The following is a 17329-nucleotide window of genomic DNA, read 5'->3' as shown; positions in this document are numbered from 1 at the left end:
CATATTGTTCTTTTCCAATTGAATAATTGTTTAGACATAACTCCCTCATGTTTAATCACATTCATCCTTTTCCAAATTTGCCATATTATAAAGGCAAGGACTACTTTAAAAATAGGCTTCAATTTATTAGCACAATCAACCTTCCACCTCTCCTCCAATACTTGCTTAATCTACACTAACTGGCATTGTACTCATGCAACTTTATTAAACCACTTCCAAATATGATTAGAATCATGTCAATTAATAAATAGATGTACAAAGTATTCTTGTATACTTTTGTTACAACAACAACAACATTCTACAAAATCAGCAATGCCTCTTCTGATCAAAATTTTGCCTATAGGAATTCTTCTAAACCACATCCTTCATAATAGGAAGGACACCTTATAAGGTAATCCTTTCATCCATATGTTATATATATTCTCTATAGGATCCCTCATGTATCTTCATAAATTCCATGTTGTTCCTACCTTGAATTGTCCAGATCCACTAGGCATCCACCAAGGTTTATCTCTACCCTGAGTAAGTACCAGATTTCCCATGACCCACTAGGCATCCACCAAGGTTTATCTCTACCCTGAGTAAGTACCAGATTTCCCATGACACTGTCAATGTGATTTCATACTTCCTCATCAAAATTATCATGTAACACGGCCTTCCCATCCATCTTCATTGACCAATTGCATGACAAATTTCACTTTACTATGATCCTGCTGAACATCCATATGAAAATACAGAGCCCCAACTGTGTCCAATTATTAAACCATACACTATCATGTCCCTTCTCTGGTTCCCATCATATCTCTTGATCAAAGAAATCTCTTGCCAATAACATATTTTTCCATACTTGTGATCCCCCTTTTTCATTCTACTATTTCTGGTCTTTGTCTCTTGCAATACTTGTTCCACATATAATTAGACTACATTGTATTAGTAGTCCTGAATTTCCACCATAGTTTGGTAAATAAAGCCTTAGAAATATCAAACAGTGATCTAAATCCCAATCCTCTTTCTTCTTTTGGTACACAAACATCATTCCATGCAATCCATTGGGTAGCTCTACCCACTTCCTTGAAGTTCCATAAGAATTTATCAAAAATTCTATGAATATCATATATTACACATTTAGGAGGATTAGTGACAGATAATAGGTGTATGTATATATAGGAATACTATATATGTAAGACATTGTTGATTAGAATAACTTTACCCCCAAAAGACAATAGGTTTCCTTTCCATAGCTACAACTTGCTTTGAATATTTTTTATCAGTTCTGAGAAATGCACCTTCTTTTTCTTAGGATGGACAATAGGGAAACCCAAATACTTCAAGGGAAAGCTTCATTTTGTACAACCACTGACCTCTGATACACCCAAATTACACCTCCCTAAAAAAGTATAAGCGATCGTTGCCAAAAAAAAAACCTAACTGAGGTTAGGATCGATCCCACGAGGCATATGGTATAGACTTAAGCTACTTCCAACCCATTTGGTATACATTCAGAAACCCCTACTAGGTGCTCGGGATTCAATTAGAAGCCTTTTCATACAAATAAAATATGCTACCCCTTCAAAATTCAGCATTATAGACTTAACTGAGTAGTCAAAACTTCAAACTGTGGTCATCTCAATAATAAGTGGGTCCCATGCTCAAGCTCCATTTTAAGTAAAATTACACAAGGGGGATTGAAATTAACTTGGAAGCCTCGGGATCCATATTAAAAGTCCCTCTAGATTGAACTCGATGTTCCGGAACTAACGAAATTGTCAGAATTGTATCTGAGGCGATCTTCCTAAAATTTTGACCAAAGTCGATTGTTAAAATTTGAAGCTCCAAAACATGAAAACTTACACATAATCTTTATGAATGACCATGTGACAAAACTATCAGTCCCAGTAAGTCATAAAATATTAGGGGTTGCTAATGGAAATTGAATGCACTAAACAACAAAAAGAAGACATTAGGACATAAGTGACCTGGAGGGTCATTACATAAACAAAACTTTTATGTATGCCACTATTATTTGTAGGGTTTTTCCACTATAGGGGGAGCCAAATTCAAATACATTAATTAACTTTCTTATAAAGTGTGTTTCATTCCTCAAAGTTTTCTTCCTCCTATTTCATGAAGCTTAATCTTTTACTGTATGTCATAGTGATTCATGTATCTATTGCAATTTGTTTTTGCTATTTTGGTGACTTTTTTTTTTAACTCTGTTAAAAATTCTAGTAAGGATGATTGAAAATTGATCTTCTCTTTTGTCCCTTTGTACATGTTTCTTCATATACTTCTTTGGAAAATTTCTTGTGGGCTGTGCTATATTTGATTGCACACAACAACAAATATGTGATAACTAATACATAACAATTGATGAAGTTTGTTAAAAGTACCAAACAAATTGCTCTCTTGCTTGTTATAGTTAGTATATTATTTTGATTGTTTTATCTTAGGTACAAAAATTTTGTATGTCATTGCACTCTTCCTATAATATTACTCCCTCTGTTCCAATTTATGTGACTTACTTTCCTTTTTAGTCAGTCCTAAAAAGAATGACACATTTCTGTCTTAAGCAATAATTTAACTATTAAATGTCTATTTTACCTTAACGAAATGATTTACAGCCACATAAATTTCTATCATTCATTTTGGACCATAAGTTTTTAAAGTCTTCCTTTTTTTCTTAAACTCTGTATCTAGTCAAACTACCTCACATAAAATGGGACGGAGGAAGTAGTATAGAGACAATTAGTCCATTTCTTTTATCGCAAGTTTACTAATTTGCCATATTTCTTTCTCTCTTGTTTTTGGGCATAATAAGAGATCAAGTTTTCTTGAAACTAACAGATGCCCAAAATACACTATAACAAAAATAATTTTTATTGGCAATAAATATGCACATTAACGAAGAGTGCTAGAGCCTCTACCGATATTAATTAATTGTCATTAGATTCAATGTTGCTATAGACTTTAGGGACATTATATAGAGTACTAATTGCCTTTGAAAATACATATTTAGCGACAATTAAGCTATTAATTACTGTTAAAGATCATTTTTGCTGTAGTGATAACTCTTTCTTTTGATAAAGTTTTTTTGTTTTTTTTATAAAGAAGTGATAACTCTTTCTTTTGGCTTATTTCAATTAAATTTATGAACTATAAATTTGGAAACAACCCGAAAGACTATCTTTTTGAAAAATATGTTAAGCAACATGCCTTTTTTTCTTGATTGTTAGGAAAGTAAGGTCGTCTTTATTATTATTTGTGGATATTTGAATTAATTCTTTGTAATTGCATACTGTAACAATAACAATAACTATGGTTCAATTCCAAATAAGTTGGGGCCGGTGATATGAAACCTAAGCAATAGTAATAAATATTCCGAGACAATAGGAAAAAACATTATGATACTAACAATTTTAGGGTCATTAACACATACATGATACATCATACTATAGTAAAAAAGAGATTGATGGAGGTTCGTAAGAAAGGAGCCGAAGGTCCTCCATTTGAATTTAGTTAATTATGTTCTTGTATGAACGTGATGTTCCACTTTACTTGGGAGTGTTGTTGTTCTAGGATTTTTGATCTCTTCTTTAACATCTGATGTTGTTCTTTATAACTTCTTAAAATTTAGAAAATTTCGTTACTTCTGACCAAAGACTTTTTTCTTATACTTAAAATTTATCTATCACTCATAATTTTTGTATAACAATTTTTTTTTAAATAATGGCAATTTAAGATTTCGGAGGAACGCTTTGCCTTAGGATAAAACGTTCTTGACAATGTAGTGTATTTATCAAAAATACGAATATTACCGAATGATCATATGTAAGCTTAATAAAATAGTTCAATCCCGTGTGAAACACGGGTAATTTACTTAGTATATATATATATATATATATATATATTTGTGGTCTTAAGAGGTATATTGTTTTCACCTATATAAATTATAGGAAATAATCTAGTTGAGGTGGGGTTTTATTTCATCCAATAAGAGAATGAATGACACATAATAAAATTTTAAAATGAATAAATAAAAAAATAAAAAAGAGGGTTGTTAGTTTCCAGAGTATAAATGAGCCAAAAAGGTGAATGAAAGAGTATTTTAAACCAAAAATAGGAGTAGAAGGATTTCTGTAGACCAAAAGATGGATGAAGGTTATACTTTTCCTATAATTTAGGGGTATTTTTTTACCATTTTCCGAATAAAATAAGAGACTTTGAAATCAACAATTAAACACTGCCTTTTGTTATGATTTATCTGATATTTGTTCAATGTCTTAATTTATACTCTCTATTTCATTTTAAGTGAATTTGTGAGACAATGCACACTTATTAAGAACGAAAAACAATATGTCATAGCAAATAACGATATATATATTTAGTCTACTTAATTATAGTTTAAAATATTTATTATACATGGATATATTTTAATATTAAATAGAAAAAAAACTTTACACATCATTAGCACATTTAGGCATTATTTGTTTGTACTTACTGAATGTCTGAATCTTAAACATTCAAATTCTGCCCATTAAATGTGTCTGGTTTTTAGGTCTGAATCTTAATCATTCAGATTCAGTCCATTAAGTCCATGTGTTTCTTTTAAAAAGAATCCTTTGAATGGATTTGAAAAGATTTGAATGAATCAGATATGTAGGAGAGTCTTAACAACATTCAGATTTAATTAACATGCTAGAATAAAAAAAATCACGTCACCTCTCTCTCATTGCACAACTTGCTCTCTCTTTCTCTAAAAAAATTATTCCTCTCTTTGCTCAATCAAACACTAATTTTTTCCTCTTGAACTGGTAAATTTTCATAATCTTTACAAGTATTTTCTTATGTTAACAATCTTTTGGGATGTATTGATTTTTGTCAAGAACTTTTGTTGTAATATTTCTTGTGGGTGTATTGATGTTTATCAAGAACTCAAGATTTTTGAGTAAAAAATTAGCAGTCTTGATTAAAAACAACAACTATATATACATGCCGGAGGTCTCTTAGGGAAATATAATTTGTTTAGGCCAAAGACATTGAGGACTTCATCTCTACCCTTTCCAAATTTGTGTACAATTTTTTTGAAGGTTGTGCTGCAACAAGAGTTCATGAGTGGAGTTCAAGTTATAACTATATCTAGTTGGTGACCAAAATGATGGAGCTCCTAATAATTCTTTATTCCAATCTTCATGTCACGCCCCGAGCCTACACCCTGGACGTGGCTGGCACTCGAAGACCATTGCTGGCCCCCAAGTGAACCCTTGGCCTGGCTTTTTTAACTCAACGGAAACTTAACTCAACATAATAACTCAATGTAATGAAAGGTCATAAAACAACCTAACTGATAAAATCTGGCCAAAAAGGCAACTCGTGTCTCAAAATAGAATATTTATATATACACACAGATGAGAGACTCAATACTAACTAACTGACGGTCTATGAAGCCTCTATAACACTGAGATGGATGTTGGGACAGACCCCACAATATTCTAATAAAACAAAACTAGGAACACAACATAACAGAGTCCTTCGGAAGGCAAAGAGGCTCACCACTGACTCTGGAGTGCTCAGCTGGATCAACGGCGTGTTGAATGCTGATCCTGGGTACTTGCGTCCGCATCATCATAAGATGCAGGCCAACTGGCATCAGTACATTGAATGTACGAGTATGCGAGCTGGAAAGCTAAACAACGACTTAAGCTTGAAAGGAGTACAAAGGAACTCTTACCTTGGCTCTGTTCGACTCATGAATAACCGAACTCAGTATAAAGCAATAAGACACATGCAATATATATAAAGCTTGTAAAACAGTGTAAACAACTTAGTTCGTTAAGGATAAAACAATAACAAACTCAACTTTACTTATATAAAAGTAATATAACTTTAGTGGGAGATTCTTTAACCGACAACCACCCTACGAGCCCTAGTGATGATACAACGTTTTACCTCAAGTTTCCCAAGGACCATCCTATACCTTGCCGTGATATAGGACCTTACTTAACTTAGTGGATCCACTAGCTTAACTTACGTGATTATCTAAAGAGTATGACCCGTTAAATCCCATGTTTGGCTACATGGTTCTTATGGAGAGTTGAGTTAATATGAACTCATGTCCCCAATTCGGTGCTCAATACTACTCCCAAAAATATACTTTATCTCATAAGTGTTTTAAACACATCTTTCTTTAGTATGAGATAATTGCTCAAAGCTTAGCCCAAAGGCTCTCTTGGAAAACATAGTTCCTTTCTTACTCAAATGTAAAAACATTTATAAACTTCTTTGGGAATACTTAGTTACCTAATAACTTTTGAGAAATGAACTCAACTCTATACTCTTGGCTTACCTTGAAACTTGAGCCTTAAAACGAAGTTAAAACGTTCAAGAAAGACTCTTGAAAAACTTTAAAGACTTGCTTCCTAACTTGTAGACTTGACTCTAACTTCACTTGACTTTGATCCTAACTTTCCTCGAATTGGATTACGAATTCAAGGGTGATGATCTCATGTTTATGGATGAGTTCGTGAGGTTTAGATGTACCTTAGAGTGTTGAAAACAACTATACAACATAGGTACTTTACCAAGGAACATGTATGAAAAAGTGGGGAAGGAATGAGGAGAACTTGCGTCCTTGACGCTCTGAGAGGCACGGGGTGCCAGCCCTCAAATTCCAGAGTGCCTGCTGGGCGCACTGCATGGCGCGCCGCCCCAAAGGAGGGACTTCAGAGTCCCTTTTGGGGCGCGCTGGCTGGCGCGACGCCCCAACCTTTTGCCCAGAAAATCCGACTTTTCTCCTTAGTTTCTCCAACTCTAAACCCTCTTAACCTCCAAAGTTATTTCCCCAAACACTTAATATCATTAAAACCCTCAACATACAATAGATTCAACTCGAAATCACAACCGGAAACATGTACCAAATCAACAAGAAACTTCAACACAACCACAAGATTTCAACAACCACGACCAATCTTTTTCTCGAAATTAAAATGAGTATGGCGTGTGGGGGAATGAACCAACTCAACACTATGATCTCACATACCTTTTTAGGGATCACCCCCGACGAAAACCACGACGATCTTGACGAATCTTGCTTTTCCTTCTCTTTCTCCTCTTCTCTCAAAAGCCCTAACTCTCACTTTTAAAAGGGAAAACTGATTTAAAATCAGTCTAGACCCTTAATAACCAAAAGAAATGGTTAGGGAAAAGACCAAAATACCCTTACAAAATCGGACTAAACTGCCCTATGCCAACAACCCAACTTCCAAAGGGCATAACTCACTCATACGAACTCGAAATCGAGCAAACTCGGCGGCGTTGGAAAGATCTGTCCAAGGGCTTTCCAAACATAACTGGAAATACACCTAACTCATCCTGAGCTAGGAGTATGACCATTTGAAGTTGACCAAAAACTCATTTTTTTTCCATACTTGCTAAATTTCCAGATTTTGAATTCTTTCCAAAAATATGACTATTTCCAATTTCAAGCTCCTTCATAGTTATTTCAAATTGCAAGATGTCACACTTCAATTTTGATTGAAAGAAAAGTTTTGAGGAAGAAATTTATGAAAAGATGAGTACTACTTTGGAGTTATTGATTAAAAAAATAGCACATCTAGCTTTGAAAAATGCAAAGAAAAAATTAGATGGACTTGAATGGGAAGAACAATTATATAGTACATTTGTCAGTATATTTTGTGAAGGTGACATCTACAAAAAAACATGATGACGCTAGAGGTTCACAAGTTAGAGAATTGGATTAAGGTCATTCAAGAAAAAATAGGAATTCTTTAATTTTTCTGATTAACTATAATATATGTTAAGCTTTGATGATTTGAAAACTTATTTATTATTTTTCGACTATTATGTATCATACTTATTGAACTTTTCGATATTATATTATAGTTATGAAATATATATTTTTTCGTGATATATTTTCTTATAAAAAGATGTTTATGTTGAATTCTTAAAAGAAATCACGTTACAATAATTTTATATCGATATATAATTTTTTATTTGCGTATCATATAATTTTTTAATCAAATATAAACATTAATTTTTTTTTATTAAAAAGTAATACTTTTTTGTTGAAATGAAAATTTTAAAATATTTTATAATATTTAATTTCATATGGACATCCAGATATTGAAAATAAACAATCTTAATGATTTAGTGTTCAGATCTAGAGACCACATATTAATATTCAGATGTGCATTCAGATCTAGGAATTTAGATCTTAATGCACATCTTAATATTCAGATGTTTATATAGATTCAGATGTCTTAATCTTAATGGAAACAAATAAGGCCTATATTCATGCCAATTTTTTGATTTTTCTCTCTCTTTATTTCAAATTATTATTTTGGTCTTTCTCTCTCTTTATCCACAGTCAGTGAGTTTTTTTTCTTTCAAATCTCCTCACTTATCACAATTTTTTCACGATTTTAGCCTTTTAATCGTGATTTATCTTCATCATGTAATTGCTAATTGTATTGAAAATTAAATTTTATTTTAGTGTATCTATTTTGGTCATTTATAAGGTCTCTGAAGATATTTGTATTTGTCGATATAACGCGTATAGACGAATACTTGAATACTTAATTGAATTTATATCAATACTAACTTCATATTGTGTTGCACAATAAAAATCTAAGTTGTTGACATATGTTGGCTATATAAGTAAGGATCTTACCATTAGTGACACCTTTGAAAGTCGTGCGGGTAATGGACCAAAGCAGACGATATCAAAAGCGGATTGGGCCATTAGAAAATGGTATCAGAGACAATGTTATATCAGCCTTGTCGATGTGCGCCCAAGTTTAACCGAGTTTAGGCAAATTCTGACATGGCGGAACAAACCTTAGTTCTGAGTCTAAACAAATTAGGACAAACCTTAACGAGGACGGTGAGTCCATAGAGGGGTGTATGTGACACCCCATCTTAAGATAAAAAGTCCACATTGGCAAAACATAGGTTAGATGTTGGGTATATAAGTAACCATACCTTAACAACTAGTGACACATGTTAAATTCTTGCAGGTCTAGGCCTAGAGCGGACAATATCACTAGTGGGTTGGACCGCTACAATGACATCTAAAATTTAAAAGAAAATATTTCTATTAATATATACATATATATACATATAAATACATATACATATATATATATATATATGTATATGTATTTATATGTATATATATGTGTATATATATATATATATATATGTATATATATGTATATGTATTTATATGTATATGTCTATGTATTTATATGTATATGTATATATATTTAATCATTTATTAGTTTAATTTTATGTTAATAGTGCATGCATATAAAATTTAATTAATTAACTATCGGATATTGAAACACATTTTTTCAATTGAGATGGAAGAATAAAATTTGTATTTTTGACACCTTTTAATAATATTTAACAATGCTAAAAGTTAATTGTATTTGTTTTCTAAATTTTAAATATAATCCTATCATAAGTGAAATTTTTATTAGTACTTAAATTTTTCAGCATGTACGCCATAAAATTAGAAGAGCAAACTAGAGAAACAAACTTTACATTCAATCAATAAATGAAAATTTAAAATAGTAAACGTTAAATTATAAATAAAAAATAAATAATATTATAAAAATAATATTTTAAGTCAATAACTACACCTATATTGAGATTGAAATTGAATGCTAGGATAATTATTTGCTTTTTTTTTTATAATAAATGTTTGGATTAATTTATTTTATTTGTGACCCAATTAATGTAAATTTGGTAAGTAATGTCTAAAGAATTTTTTTTTTCATATGTTAGGTTGGTTTTTGATGGACGGTCAAGATTAAATCTCAGCTTCTATAAATTGGTCATCCCATTCCACTCACTAGGGTAATCATATAGTTTTGTAAACACTTTCTCGCCGCTGTTAATTGTGATAACATAAGGTTTGAACAAGAAGGTACCGCGATAATGTCTTCAGGTATGTTTCTATAACGTCTCTCTATGAATCATCTTGTTTCAAATCCCAACGTACATTAAGTTTATGTTTACAATAACTTTTTAAGGTAAAATATTATATATATGAATGTTTATTGTAGGTTCTATATAACCTTTTTCATCGGGATCATCATATTTTAAAGCATTGTAGAAAATCATTAAAGTTTCTAAAATTTAACAAATATGTGAGGACTTACAAATTTGTAAAACTTCGAATAGAAATGACAAGAAAATTATGTGAAGACTACAGAAACTGGATATCCTTCCTTATATAGAGTAGTAATTAAAAAAAATTATTTTCAAAATTTGCAATTCTAATTCACCTCATGACTGGTAATAAATCACACTTCATTATATAAAAAAGTATATTATTTTTTAATGAGTATCAAATAATGTAACTTAGAAACTAATGGAGTGAATGAAAAACATTTTCTAGATTTTTTTCGGCTACAAAGTAGAATATACCTTTTAGAAATATAGTTTCTAACACGAAAAACAATTTCAATTATTGATTCAGGATCCGACCCCAACTCCAAACCATAACACAATGCTATGATTGATTTGGTATCAGACCCTAACACTCGACCTAGGACCTGACCCCTACTCTCGTTTAAGGACCCGATATTGGAACTAAGACCTGATTTTGACCCCAACACACAAAATGGGATAAAACACCAACACCCAACCTAGGCACCTTAACACGTGAATCAACACCCAAACTGCAACCATGGGACTTGACCTTGACACTCGATATGGGACCCAACTTTTGAAGTACGACCAAACCCCAATAGTTGATATGAGACGCGACCTCGACTCATGACTCTAGACCTAGGACCCAACTTACAGATAGGGACTTGATCCTGACTGCTGACCGGGACCAATCTTTTGAATTTGGACTCAACACTGGCTCTCATTAGAAACCCAACTAGCAAATTAGGACCCGACGCTGACACCCGACTTAGGACCCGACTTTAAAACTGGAATACGACCTCGACACCCAAATGGGTACCTGTATTTCAAATCAGAATATTACCCATATTTGACCTTGACAACTGATTTGATATCCAACCCGAACTCTGAATTAGGACATTATTTCTTAATCATGACCCTACCCGAACGCCCGACCTTATTTCCAACCTCGAAATTTAACTTTGGACACAACATCTGAAATGGGACCAGACTTTTGAACAGTGACTCGAACCCTACCCTGAAACCCAATACAAATCCTAACTTTTAATGCAAGACCTTAATCCGACATCCGACCCCAAAATTTATTCAAGATCCAAACTCTACTCTTGAATAGAGACCTGACTTCTGAATTGGGACCTCACCCCAACACATGATTTCTGATTTAACCTTGATACTCTAACTAGAGATCTGACATCTGAACTAAGACCAACTTTCAAATTAGGACCCGACCTTGACCCCAACACCTGATGCGAGACTAGACTTCCGTATGAGGACCAAACGGAGATTCCTGACTTTTGTCCAAGGACCGACTTCCAAATTGGAACTTGACCCTCACCCCTTAATTGGGACCTGAACTTCCAAACTAGAACCTAACCACAACACTCGTTTCAAGACTCAATATTCGAACTAGGACCTAATTCTTACCCCGACACTCAAACAAGAACAAAACCCATGTTAGCAGAAATGTGAAAATAAAAACTGGGAAGAACAACAATATTTAATGTTGTTTAGATTCGAATGATCCTATGTCCACCAGAGAACAACTACCTGTATATTATTAAAGAAATGGGAGAGATCCCAAATACATCTAAGAGAATTGCTCTACTGATTATGTATTTTTCTAATGTATTTTTCTATGAGTTTAGGATGAATTCAACAATGAAGAATGACCATCCTTTTATAGGTGGTCAAACTTAGGCTCCAAGCACAAAGAAAAGAAATACAAAAATTGTCTTCCACAAATTTTTTCTTGCTCTCAAAGTTTAATTCCTAGCCAAGTAAATTGGCACATGGAATTTTCTTCTATTGGGCTTGACCCCACTAGGACCAAACCAACTTTTTCAGTCTCCACCTTGGTTTGCTGTTTGAGCATGTGTATGAACCCAACAACCAACTTGTGACCTGACCTCGACTCTCTACCCAAAACTAGATTCTAACACCCGACTCACATCACCACCCAAACACCCAACCTAGAATTCGACCTTGAGTGCTTACCTAGGATTTGACACCCAAATCGAGGATTGACCCCGAGCAAATTTTAGACTCGAGAGCTGGGTCTTGAATCAAGGTCGTGAGTTGGGTCCCAAATTGAGAATCATGAGTCGGATTCCAAACTAGTATCGAGAATCGGTAACCGAGATTTGATTTAGGGTAGTTGAGGTGTTGGGTTAGGGTTGCAACCATCTACAAGCATAGAAAATCATTAGATCATCATTTTTGAAATAATTGTAGAATATCATTGAAGTTCTTAAAATTTAACAAATATGTGAGGACTTACAAATTTGTAAAACTTCGAATAGAAATGACAAGAAAATTATGTGAAGACTACAAAAATTGGATATCCTTCCTTATATATAGTAGTAATTAAAAAAAGATTATTTTCAAAATTTGCAATTCTAATCCACCTCATGGTTGGTAATAAATCACAGTTCATTATATTAAAAAAATATTATTTTTTAATGAGCATAAAATAATGTAACTTAGAAACTAATAGAGTGAATAAAACATATTTTCTACATTTTTTTCGGCTACAGAGTAGAATATACCTTTTAGAAAAATAGTTTCTAACTCGAAAAACAATTCCGATTATTGGTTCAGGACCCGACCCCAACTCCAAACCATAACAAAATGCTATGATCAATTTGGTGTCCGACATGACACGTGACCTAGGACTTGACCCCGACTTTCATTTAAGGACCCGATATTCGAACTAAGACCTGATTTGGACCCCAACACACAAAATGGGATACAACCATAACACCCGACCTAGGATATGTCCTAGGCACCCTTACACATGACCCAACACCCAAACTACAACCTGACATCTTAATTACCGATTCTCGATACTAATTTGGAAAATTGGTACCTGAAGTCTCTACTTGTAGATGGTTGCAACCCTATCCAAAGTTGACGTGTTAGTTGAAAATGAGTTTTGGAAAATGTTTTCCATATTATTTTTGGAGGTAAGTAATTTTCCTTAATTTTGAGAAAATAAGATTATTTGGAAAATATTTTCCAAAACATTGAAGTCAACCAAACATGAAAAATATGGAAATCGTACTAAACACAAAGCTTGTGTCTTTATCTTATTTTTTATTTTTTCTCCCTCTTTCAAGTGATAGTTTATATATGATGGTGATAAGAAAACATATGGGTATATCATGTATATAAGTTTCTATTCCTATCTTTGTCTGATGTGTTTAATCTTTTGGTTTTCAGAAAATGGTGCTTTTTTTCGAGCTTCATATCCAAGTTCAAGACAATCATCTTTTCTTTTATCACGTGGTCAAAATTGGAATGTAAATTTTCCTTCTAGGGAGAGGATTTGTGCCACTACCGCTTCTCAAAATTTTGAGCAGAGGAATCATCCTTCCATTGAAATTCTTCCTGCTGAATGCCTCTTTGAGGTATTCAAACGTCTTCCCAGTGGCCAAGAGACAAGTGTCTGCGCTTGTGTTTCTAAGCGATGGTTTATGCTTTTAAGCAGCATTCACAAAGATGATATTGCAGAATCTAATGGTATAGAAGGTGAGGGATATCTTGTCAGGTCCTTTTTTGGCAGGGAAGCCACAGATGTCAGACTTGCAGCTATTGCCATTGGAACTGCAAATCATGGAGGCTTAGCAAAGTTATCCATTCAGGGAAACAATCCTTGACTTAGTGTGACTGATGCTGGTCTTGTGGCTATTGCTCGAGGTTACCCTACTCTCAGAGATCTTTCCTTGTGGAATGTGTCTTTTGTTGGTGATAAAGGCTTATCTGAAATAGCTCATGGGTGCCATCTATTAGAGAAGCTTGATTTTTTCCAATGCCTAATAATTACTGACAAGTCTTTGTTAGACATTGCGAAGAACTGTCCCGATATGACCTCTTTAACAATAGATTCTTGTTCAAACATAGGGAATGAGTTGCTCAAAGCTGCGGGTCAATACTTTCCGAACCTGAAGATTGTCTTATTAAAGAATTCTCTACTCATTGGGGATCATGGATTAGCAGTTCTATTTTATTTAGCTGGTAAAGTTTTAACAGAAGTAAGGCTCCAGGGCCTATGCATTAGGGATCTGTCTCTAGGTATACTTTTTAACTGTTGTACAAAACTATAGACTCTTTCCATGGTGAGCTGCATTGGTGTGGAAGACTATCCATTAACTTTGGCGGATTCTTGTCGTAACTCACTAGTATCTTTGGCTATTCACAATTGTCTTAGAGTACGCAATACTACAATTGATGTAGTAGGTGGACTATGTCGCAAACTGACTCATATAGATCTCAGTGGGCTTCTTAGAATTACTGACGAGGGGCTCATCCCTCTTGTTCAAAATTGTGCAGCTAATTTGGTGGCGGTGAATTTAAGCGGGTATGTCAATATTACAGACATATCAGTTTCAACCATAGTTAAGCTGAACGGGGGATCTCTGAAGTCTCTGCTCGTAGATGGTTGCAGACATGTTACTGATGCAACATTAGTAGAAATTTTGAAGTCTTGCTGGATGCTTAATGTACTCGATGTTTCCAAGAGTGGAATCACCGATTCAAGGAATAAAACTTTGGCCAATGCTACAAAACTTCACCTGCATATCTTCTCACTGTCTGGTTGCCCTTTTGTGTCGGATAATAGCTTACCCTTCTTGCTCTATTTGGTTCAGAATCTTCAGGGCTTGAACATATAACATTGTCTCGGAATAAGCTCTAGAACTGTTGATGCACTTGTAGAGATAAATCCAAGTTGTGATATCCTTTCCTAAGCAGGTTTTCTCGATGGGAGAGACTCTTGTATTTGGGTTTTATCTAGACTCTTCAACTTCTACTACAGGGAAATAGATAGTTTTCAACATTTACTTTGCTTTTCAAGCATACATGTGTTAATTTGCATTTACTAAATTAGTGGAAGAGTTAGTGGGTATCATTTTTTCTCATTATTGTGGAATGAAGATAATACACTAAGTTGGCTTCTCTACTTTGACATTCATCATATTCATTTTGTCTTTCCCAGATAAGAACATAAGTGACAACCCCATACCATGCGAGGTTGTGTGTTTTAAGGGGAAAGAGAAGAATTCCTATTTAACTCTCCTGTTGCCAAAAGAGTTCGGACAGACTAAAGTTTTTTCCTCTATCATTCTCTCTATGTGAGAGTTAGGTTCATCGAACTCTATTTATTTTAACTCAATCCTATATGTGACAACATTTCATTGAAAATTCTAATCACATTTGAGGAAAAAATTGCCCAAGGATCTTTCTGAGTAAATAAAGAGGAGAACATCTATATTTTGTTTTTGTACCTTACCTTTTTTAGCATATACTGATCATTTGAAGTTTCACATTTATATTTTATATACTCCTGAGACTCTTGAAGACGCTTTACTTGAAGTCAACATTTTTTCTTAATGCTCCCATGTGAGCAAGCATCTGATAGATAAAGTCAGCTTTCTATGAATCCTCCAACATAATAAAATAATTTATGCTATTTCAATTTAAGAATACTCTATTTTAATTTATGCACTACATTAAACTCCTCCACAAGTTCTCAACCTTCTTTAGTAGTTTGTGTACATTTTCCTCAACAATTTGAGCTTCATCAAGAAATAGAAGATCCAATTCATGTCAATGTTTGATGTTGGTCGCTTTTTTATCCTCCTCTTTCGTGGGAGGCTCCGTGGTCTTGCCTTGGCCAAGGGTTGGCTTGTGCACGAAAGAGGGGCTACTGCCTCCAACACCACGGACAACACCAAGGTCTGTGGTGCACTTTCACGACCCAAGAAGTGTTGGCCGTGGTCCCTGACGGGGACCATTTAAGTGAGGAGTTTTGGGACTTTTCCTTTTAAGTCCAAATTAAGTGGGGGTGTTTTGGGTATTTTAGGGGTTAAATGTATATTGGTTTTTAAGTCATTATTCACAACACCCAATTGAAATCATAATTCTCCTACTTCTCTCTAAAAACTCTAGAAGAAGAAGAATACATTGGAGCTAGGGTTTGAAGGTTTCTTCCCAAATTTCTTGGAGTTTCTCCATTGATTCTCAAGGAATCAACTAAGGTATGGTTGCTCTTCACTCTTGGGATCTTTTCCCCAAGAGGCCCTCTCAAAAATTGGGTTTCAAAGTTCCCCAAATTCTAGGTTTTTTCTCAATTTCGTGGGTCACTTTGCAAATGTGTTTTCATTGAATTATAATGATTAATTATGGTTGTATATGATAATTTGTGGATGAATCAATGTTATGTTTATGGTTTTTGAACAAATCCCCACAAGACGCATGGTTTCCCCTTCTTTCTCACTTTAAACCCTAGTAGGACTTTAATGTTGAATGAAGGATGAGAATCTAGTATATAAATGTGGAATTCATTATTGGATTATGATGTTGCTATATATGATGAATGACTATCAATGAATTAGGGTTGAATCTTGATGTAATCCTTTAAGGTAATGAATGAAGGTTGTCAAATTGATGAATGTTCACATGTTGAATTGTTGATCCACTTATGGTGGAGGTGCTACTTGAATATGAATTGTAGTGAGTGAGTTATGTTTCCTCTTCCCTAAAATCGCAAGTGTTGACAAGTATGCTATGATACAAACATGAATGTTAAGCTATGATTATGGTAGTGTTGGTATGATGAATAGAAGGTAAATCTCATGAACACTCCGTGACTATGTTATTAATGAACATTATTATATGTTGATGGTTCTACGATGAAAGGTTATTCTCATCTTAGAACTTGTGAGCTATATGATGAATGATGGGTTGAATCCCTAACGCACTCCTTAATGAATTAATGTGTAAGTAAAGGCTTAATACTACTTTAAAAGGGAATTGTGCTTAGCACTGAGTGAACATGAATATGAGATGGAAGCTTTTACGTTTATCAAGTCCGGCTTCCCATATGGGTTCCTTTACGTTTAGCATGTCCGGGTTCCCAACATATATGTTGTCTCATGAAATGGAAGCCTTTTACGTTTAGCAAGTCTGGGTTTCTAGTAGCAATCTCTTTGTTCCATAACTATGTTTGCCCACATAGGTATTAGGTAGTGGATCCACCTAGATGCTAATAGGTTAGTTCTACTGTGGCAAGTGGAACACTCTCTTTTCGGTGTGGGAGTAGAACACCAGATTCCATAAAGCTCCCATGGTCTATGTCGGTTATTGCTAATGTCCCTAT

At 34.0% G+C, this 17329-nt stretch overlaps 1 pseudogene; it reads left to right on the top strand.

The window, feature by feature from the left end:
• The first annotated feature begins 9957 nt into the window (after positions 1-9957).
• LOC125873736 (EIN3-binding F-box protein 2-like) lies at positions 9958-14918 on the top strand (annotated as a pseudogene).
• The last annotated feature ends 2411 nt before the right edge of the window (positions 14919-17329 follow it).

This window comes from Solanum stenotomum, chromosome 8 (genome assembly GCF_019186545.1).
Source record: "Solanum stenotomum isolate F172 chromosome 8, ASM1918654v1, whole genome shotgun sequence".
NCBI lineage: Eukaryota > Viridiplantae > Streptophyta > Magnoliopsida > Solanales > Solanaceae > Solanum > Solanum stenotomum.
The sequence above is the reverse complement of the archived record's forward strand: the minus strand, read 5'-3'. Positions and strand labels throughout refer to the sequence as shown.